The 8,587-nt window shown below is 35.2% G+C and overlaps 1 long non-coding RNA gene across 1 annotated transcript in view; it reads right to left on the reverse strand.

Moving 5' to 3' along the window:
* Positions 1-7,296, reverse strand: part of LOC129358745 (uncharacterized) — a 39,783-nt gene extending 32,487 nt beyond the window's left edge. Inside the window, exons 1-2 of the long non-coding RNA XR_008605832.1 lie at positions 7,209-7,296; positions 4,670-4,772 (exon numbers count right to left, since the gene is read on the reverse strand). This is a non-coding gene — a long non-coding RNA (uncharacterized LOC129358745). The remainder of the gene's footprint in view (positions 1-4,669; positions 4,773-7,208) is intronic.
* Between the last annotated feature and the right edge of the window lie 1,291 nt (positions 7,297-8,587).

The raw sequence follows: 8,587 nt of genomic DNA on the forward strand, positions 1-8,587 counted from the left end.
AAACTTCATTTCTTACACATAAAATAACTGAAAAAAATGTAGCTGCACCAAACCAAAACTGAGCTGCTTCTGAGATTCCAATTAGTGGAAAACATCAAGTGTAGGATTTCTGTGCAAAAACAACATTTTACCAATGTTGTTTTGATTTTTTATTGGTTTCAGTGGAAATATATTAAACACTTGTAATAAGACAAAACTAAGTTTTCTCCAAGATATAGCAGCTTGTTTTAAGTCAATAATTTTCTCATTTTGATAAGAATTATCAATATTAGTGGAAGTAGTTTTTAATCAATATAAATGAAGTCTGATGAAACTGCGAATGAGAGGTCATCTTGTAGTGCGGCAGAAACATCCAGAGCTGCAGATTCACTCAGAGCGTTCAGGCAGCATCTGTAGCTAATCTTCTAAGCTCACGGCAGCGTGAGGGAGAGGAGGCAGAATAATTGGTCATGCTTTCAAAAACTGCAAACAAACGAACCGATTTAGGCTGTTTTCACTTCTCATAGTTCAGTACATTTGGTTCGATTACGGACGTTCGTTACATTTTCAGCTGCTGTGGTTTCCTGTCATAGCATGTCAAACAATCCAAGCCCTTTGAGCAACCTGTTCCCCTCCTGGCCTGTGGGGGCACTGCACCAAGAACCATTGAAGGAAACGACAGAAAACATTGAGCACAACTTCCTTCTTTACAAAATGTAAAGAAAAATTGACTAGTGTCAAATTTTAGCGGTTGTAGAATTTCTCTTTTAATTAAAAACACCACAAGCCATTTCTCCCACTAGCGCTAACTTAGCATGTTGGCTGACGTTAACGCACTTAGCTTAGGGCTAATCTAAAATAATTTTTCCACATAATTTCTAGAGCGCTAATTTCCTTCACTTATTCTTTCAGTTGAATAAGGTTTGACATCTGTGCTAAAGTTTTGATCATTAATTGTTGAGACGTAAATTTCTAACACAGCTAATTTTTCATTTAGCACTTTTAATAATTGAAAGCATTTAGCGCACTTATCTTCCCTTAAATTAATTGAAGTTTTGGTTATCAGTTAAGAATTCTTCAAGCAGTTAGCTTTTAATGTTTATGCTCTTATTTTGAAGTGAGTGAAGACCGTTTATGGAGAAGTTGCACTTCCTGTCCTCGTGTTCATTTCTCCCCCCCCCCAAGAAACTTAATTGTTCAAATTGTATGTAGACAACAAATTAATATAACACTTCCATGACCAACCAACCAGGAAATGTAATTAAGCAAATATGCACAAAAAAATTCACATATGAATTAGCGCGTTTGTTTTGTTTGCATTTACCCAAAATTTCTAGGTCACTGTTGTTTTTTACTTTGCCTGCTATAGATTGATGATAAACGTTTGTTTTCACAAAAACTGGGCTAAAAAATAAAGATATCTAGAAATTGTGCAGGCATCCATTGCCTTGTTTTCTTAAAATATTTACAAAAATATCCCATATTTGGTAAAATAACAGCACCGATAATAAATCCTGGTATATATTTGGCACTACGGGCTGTTGTCGTTTTGAAAACATGCTTGGAGACAGTTAGTTATTTTAGCCGTAGTTCTATTTTCATTGTAATGACCTTTCACCACCTCCTGGTCCTGCAAATCACACAAATCCACCAGGACACATTCGTCTCTCCACAGTTCCCGAGAAGCCGCCGGGCCTCTGCTCCCACATGAACGCAAAACGTTTCTCCAAAGATTCAAACTGGGAACAATTCAACACCAGGTGTCGTAAATACACCGTCCAAATACTGGCAGAAATCGGAAAAATAATGCAATTTAGTGGGGCAGAGAAAACCAAAAAGATGGCTGTCCATTGATGAATGAATTACTTTTAATAATTTGTTAAATTGTCATACAACGCTATAATAAAGCAAAATTTAAAAATGAGAAAAAAGTCATATTTTAAAATTAAAATATGACTTTTATGTGTTTTTTTTAAGCATGGCTCAAATACTCCATCGCATTAATTACTTTTTTTATTATTTTGAAATTCTCCAACTTTAGTGTCTCCATGTAAATATTGTCAGCGCAACAATTTTCTCAGATCTTCTATTCTAAATCCTTATAATGAAATAAAACATTAAATGTTCCATATAGTCTTTAGTTTCTGCATGGCAACTCCAAAAGGTTACATTTCAAGCAAAAGTTATAAAACATACAAGGGATATTTTAATTAATTTACTATATACAGCTATTTTAATTGCCAATTTGTGCAAAAAATGTGTAGAAAAAGTCTAATAATTTTTTAAAGCATCGATTTGGTCAAAACAAATCAGATCATTTTTGCAGAAAGGCTTGCATAATAATTATCAATACTGTTCTCAGTTTATACAAGTGCAGACAAAACAGGAAGTTGTGAGTGAAAACGTGGTGATGTTTGAGCGCAGACTTCCTGTGGTGAGGAGAGAGTCCTGCAGGTAGCAGACAGTCTTTTTTAATCAGATTGTTCCCGAATGTCAAGACGCCCTGAGGGTTCAACCACCCACCTGTTTGAGACCCAATCACCTAAAAACTAAATCATGAGCCCCGACGGGAAACATCGAGGGAATCCACACAAGGATCGCCTCTGGCTGATGCACAGCGGGATAAAAAAAAAAAAACACAAAATAACGGTTTTCCTGTCACTTACTCTAAAATTATTAGATTTAATTATGTGGTGGGTCTCTTGGTATTGTTTGTAACAGTAAGCTTTACAGCCACAAATAAAAAATCTGTCAGTTTACAACATTTTGATAAAAATGCCAGTTGGTTTTCTTAGGGTGTTTTCACACCTCATAGTTCTGCAGATTCATTTCAATTTGTTCCATTTCCTGGCCCTGTGGTTCTCTTTCTCACTACACATCGTCAAACCAACCAAACTAGCTGAAAAATCTCTTCCCCTCCTTACCTGTGGGGGGCGCTGCACCCGGAAGCACTGACGGAGAAACTTCTAGAGAAGATACTGAGCACAAATTCCTTTGTTACAAAATGTAAACAAAAACGGAGCGGCATCAGATTTCAGTGGTAGTAGCATTTCTCTTATTTTTGGCTATTTTCTTTTCATGTTGTTTCCTTCAGATGTTCTTGGTGCAGCGCCCCCACAGGCCAGGAGGGGAACAGGTTTTTCAAAGGGTTTGGTCGGTTTGACTCAATGCAGTAAGAAAAAGAACTGGAGCAACTGAATGTGTAACAAATGTTATAATGTTGGTCCCCAATCCAAGGAGTCTACCAAGGACAGAAATATCCTCTAATTTTGCTCAGAGGGGAAATTCAAGTGTCACAGCAGCAAATTAAGGTAACTGGAAGCACATATATTCACACATAAGTTAAAAATATATGAAAAAAAGAATAAGATATATAAAGTGAGAATTCTTTAAGATAAACAAACACGTTTTCTAACATCTCTTCACTTTTTCTCTTTTTCATTTTCTGACATCCACTTCTTTGTTTCCTATTTTAGTTTCCCTCTCCTTCTTCCATCTCTCCATTTTTCCCTCTTCTAATTTCCTTTCTTCATTTTACCGAGGCAGAAGCAAGAACAGCAGCAGGAAGCTAATAAACGTCGGGACTAAGAGAGATTCAAGGCAGTCTTAGTGGTTTGGTGAACTTGAACTAACCTTGATTCTCTGCATTCCTCTGCAAAGTCATCATAATCTCTGCTCATTTAATAACTGGATGCTAATCTGATCAGGCTAAGTGCTCAGAAACAACCGAGATGAGACGAAGCTGTCCTTAGACCTCCAGGCCAGACGGATGTGATGTAAAGAGTTCAGGCTAAAAATGCAGAAAAATTAAGACAAAAAACTGACGACCCAGAGTCACCTACGGAGAACAATCCAGGTAAAACAGGAAAAAGTTTCAATCCTATGTTGAGGGAGAACAGAAATGCATTAATATTCCATATATTCCTATTGAAGGGGCGGTATTATTTATTTTCCAGGCACATTCATTGCAAAAAAATTTTACCAACTCACCCTCTCTTTTTATCCCCTATTTTCACCCTCAGCTAAACCAACATGATTTTTGCCCAAAATCAGTTTTAAACTTTGGAAATTCGGAATAATTTTAACAATAAAATAACAGCAGTTGTTCTACTAAACAGTCTGATACAATTACGTTAATGTATTTATTCAGAAAAAAGACAGGCTAAACAGGCTAAACAGCCTCAGCATTCACAACACAGCTAAGCTAGCAGTGTGCCAGAGCGGAGGGTGATTGACAGCGCTAAGAACTTGAGTAACTTTATTATGAAGCATTTCTGCTCCTACTTGAGTAAAATTTCTGGATTTTCTTTCCACTGAATGAAAAACAAACATGTTTTAACCAAAAATTCACCATTCACAGACACACCTGCAGTTTCTGTTGAAGTTTATGAAGCTTTTTAATTGAAAGAAACTGAGCTGGAAAAATTTCATTTGTTATTTTTTGTTACTCGTATGAATTATCGTCACTTTAGTCCTTAAAATACCCAAATTTTAAGGCCAATCTGATGATATCATTTTGAAATATTAAATGATTGATAACTGGATCAGTTACTCTGTGCTTGACTTTTCACCAAATACTTTTTTACTCTTACTCGAGTAATTTCTGGATACTTTTTCCCTTTACTTGAGTAGCAATATGTTGAAGTAGCAATACTCTGACTTGGGTAGAGTTTTTTGGTACTCTACTCACCTCTGACCTTAGAAAATGGCCGACGCCGCTGTGTTAGAAGTGTTCCTGTCAGGTTTACCCTGGTCCCGGTGGTTCTGGGAAATGAAGTCCAGGAGACGGTTTTCTGTCAGGACAGTAGAGGCACAAAAGGTCAGTTTATGTAACAATCCGGCGTCAGCTAAATCCTCTTTACATAAGTCAGCTTATGGAGCAGCAGACTTTCTGAGAAATAACTGTTATTATCACTGAAAACCAAATTAAAGTATGCTGCAATTACTCAAGTATTAAACAAAATTAAAGCTTTTTTTTATGAAGCGTTTAGATGTGTAAATGTTTCACATATCTGACTGTGTGGAAAGCAGTAAGTTGCATGATAAGGAGAGAAAGCGACACTCCTGCCATCATGCTGACTTGTTTCAGTTACGTAACATCCAGATCAGAGTCACATTTCAAATGTCTGGACAGCAGGATTTTATAGAGACAGATGGAGGTCAGAAAAACCCTGAGAATTCATTTAAACACTTTTATGAAGATACCTGTTTTACAAAACTGAACATGTACGCTCATTTTCAATATTTTATTTAGGAATGGACCCAGGGGTTTATTGTTAATAATTAATATTGCGATCACTGCACTTCAGTTTTCACATTTGACAACTTTTCCAGCTGCTTTATACGTTTAATTAGGTTTTTACTTGTGATCAACTTTGATAAGAATCAGAAATGATTCTGTGAAAATTAAACATTTGTTTAATAATTCAAGACTATTTCATGAAATTAAGGGTGATGTTATTTTTGGGGTGTGTGAGGTTAAGCTTCACTGCATATATTTATTTTTAATCATTTAACACAAGTCATAAAAAAACATTTTACATTTCCAGACAAACTGATGGGAGAGAGTACGGCCTTCAGAAATTTACGCCTTCAGCATAAATTTTAAATTTAGTTTTATTTACTCTCTCATACACAAAGAAATGCTAATTTTTAAGTCCTACATTTATAAATATCAGTTCTACATTAAATATTTAATTTGAAAGCTAAATATTTTGTTTTCAAAATAAATATTTTACTACAAATTAAACATTTCTCTCAGTATGTATGTATTTCCAAACTTTTTATTGAAAAAAAAGTAAACAATTTCCAAACTAAACATTTAATTTCCCCCTCTGTACCCCACACACACACACACACACACACACACACACACACACACACACACACACACACACACACACACACAAGGACTTGTTGCCATAGCAACTGACAGCAATGCCACTATCTGTTTCAAGATTCGATACCAAAATACACACAAACATTTTCCATACAAAAAACAGAACTTTGAGTCCATTACTTTTAGCTACGGCTGCTGTTAGTCAAGCTAATGGGGGCGGGATATTACACACCTGACATCATACTTTGGAGTGTATTTTTTTAGTTTTGGAGCATCCAGAGGTTCGTTCTGCCACTGATATTTTATATATATTCTCTTACCAACCTGGAAACTTATCACATGTGTCGTCTTTTGTCTCTGCTGATGTCAATACTGGTTTGCAAGTCTAATGTTGCCTTAATGTAAATGTTGGACTTTACACCTGGAGGTCACAGACAGATGAAGGTGGAACGCAAGCCATGCAGATATTCCTGCAACATCAGCAGTACGGGACCAACTGAAGGGGCATGAAGGTGAAGCGTTTGTTTCAGTGATTGATCTGCAGATCTTCAGTAATGATCGGGGGTTAATCACTGAAGGAATGGGATCACAGAGTTCCTCTGAGACAAGGTGAGACACCCAGAAGAAGCTATGCTCTGGAGCTTCAGAGGATTTCTTCTTAGTTCAATTTTATCCCATAAATAAAATAATATTGAGAAACTAAACATTTAATTTTAAAAAATATTTAGCTTATTTAGGTAGCTAGCTACATCTTCATCAAAAGCAAATATTCATTTTGGAACTACATATTTAGCTTGCTAACTCAATATTTAGGTAGCAAGCTAAATATTTAGTTAAAGTAAATATTTGCTTTTAAACTTGATACTTAGTTTGGAAAATCGATATTTAGTTTGAAACTAAAATAGATATATTTTGAAGCAAACTAAATGTTTAGCTCAGACTTAAACATTTAGATGGTAACTAAATATTTAGCTTGCTAGCCACTTAGCTAAGTGGATAGAACCAAAAATATAGACAAATATTTGTAAATGGTTTAGCCACTTCGCTACATAATAGCTTATTGGCTAGTATTCAGCTAGCCGGGGGAATATTTAGGTTGTGAATTAATATTTAGTCTGGACCTCTGACATTTATAAATGTGAAATAACATGGTGAAAATATGTCTTCAATCTTAGAAAGTAAAATAAACTAGTATTTTGAATTAAACCTTTATTTACAGGCACGTCACAACGTCATGCGAGAAAGATCCGGTCCTCCATTTCCCAACTCAGGGCAAGAAACTGCTAACAACCGCTGAGTTCAGTCGATCACTTATTAAACCTTTAACTTCACTTGTTAAAGGTTCACTGTACACATCTACCAACATTTTAAACGTTATAAAGTAACTTACCTTGTATCTGTCAGCCAGAAGATTAAAATTACTTTAAACTCAGCAAATTTAACAGTTGGCAAACGGAGCACTTAAATTTACTTCCGCTACATGAAATACTGCCAAAATAAGAGCTTGAATTTCAAAATAAAACACACGGTACTTCAAAATTTTACAATTAAATAACTAAACATAAAACAACTATATTTAAATATTTTTTTCAGTGTTATCGGTTCTTTACACTTATACTAACTGTTGTACAAAAATAACCAAAACTGAAATTAATCATATAAAACATATCAGAAAACAAATGAACAAGCACCATAAGACCAAATCAATACTCCTGAAAATCTTTAAAACACGTGGAAAGCAAATGGTCAGGACCGCTTTAATATGCAACAAGATAGTCTGAATGTTTGGAAGGTAAATATAAAAAATAAAGGATGCAGCAAAATACTTTCACAACACTATGGATTCCTAAATTGCACTTTTAATCTGTTTCCAATGTTGTTGAAGGAAGCATTTGTGGAGTTAAAATATTGCTTCTGAGCAAAAATTTTAAAATGTACTTTCAAACATTGATTTTTTTTATCTATTCGTTAAAAATAAATGTAATTATAGAGGAGCTCAAAATTGCAAAACCCATCTTTAGGCTGCAACTGACCATGATGCAGGATGTGTGTGGGGTTTTTTTAAAAAGAAAAATGAAAGTAAGATATGTTTTTTAATATTTTAAACATTTTCTCAATGTTAGGAAAACTGAATGTGTTTTTTGAAATAGTAATTTGAATTTTTCAATATTTTCTACAACATTTCATCTGTTTTCAAATAAATAAATAATAATATTTTGGTCCATCTTTGCCGTTTCCAGCTTCTCTGTGATCACAGAGCATCATCTCTGTCTGCATCCGCCATGAAGGTCAAGACAAGGAGCTTCACACATTCACACAAAAAATAAATAAATAAATCATATAAAACACACTCGCATTGTTCCAGGAATTCATGCATGAACCGCGATCCTGCAACACACCAACAACCTGCACCAATCCGCCTCTTACCGCAGCTTTAATACACCAAGACTCTATTAAATTTGAAAAAAACACACAAAAAAAACAGCTTTCAGGGTATCGAGCGATCCAAACAATGGGGGGAACTGGCATTGGGGTTTCCATGGCAACTGCAGCAAGCTGCTAAGAGGGCTGCTTTGATAACATATGTCAGACTTGACTGCTTTGTTCACAGAGAGCCAAGCAACAGATTCTGAGTCTGAAATGCAAAGAAAACTCCAATAACTCACAAAAAAGAAACCGTCAAATCAGTCCTTTTAGGTTCGTAATGCTCCAAAATATAATTTAATCTGTAGCAATCAGAGCAGTTTCTGTAAATTAGGGATTGCAAAA

This window comes from Poeciliopsis prolifica, unplaced genomic scaffold (assembly GCF_027474105.1).
Source record: "Poeciliopsis prolifica strain line A6 unplaced genomic scaffold, Auburn_PproV2 SCAFFOLD004, whole genome shotgun sequence".
Classification (NCBI taxonomy): Eukaryota; Metazoa; Chordata; class Actinopteri; order Cyprinodontiformes; family Poeciliidae; genus Poeciliopsis; species Poeciliopsis prolifica.